A 274-nucleotide genomic window follows, 5' to 3' on the forward strand; every position below is an offset into this window, starting at 1 on the left:
GTGGGCAAAGTATGGACTATCATATATTTCTGGAAAGCCCAGGATGTCTACTTTCCAACGCCGTTGAGAGCGCGCTAATTGGGCTTCTGTAGCTCTAGAAAATCCACTTTGAATGCAGGGAGGTCAGAATCCAACAGCATCTGCAGTCATTTTCAGTCTCTGAATCAGATTTTTGCTCAGGTCCCTCAATTTCAGCCAGAAAATACCTGAAATCACAGAAAAACACACAAACTCATAGTAAAGTCCAGAAAAGTGAATTTTAACTAAAAACTAA

This window comes from Arachis duranensis, chromosome 7 (genome assembly GCF_000817695.3).
Source record: "Arachis duranensis cultivar V14167 chromosome 7, aradu.V14167.gnm2.J7QH, whole genome shotgun sequence".
Classification (NCBI taxonomy): Eukaryota; Viridiplantae; Streptophyta; class Magnoliopsida; order Fabales; family Fabaceae; genus Arachis; species Arachis duranensis.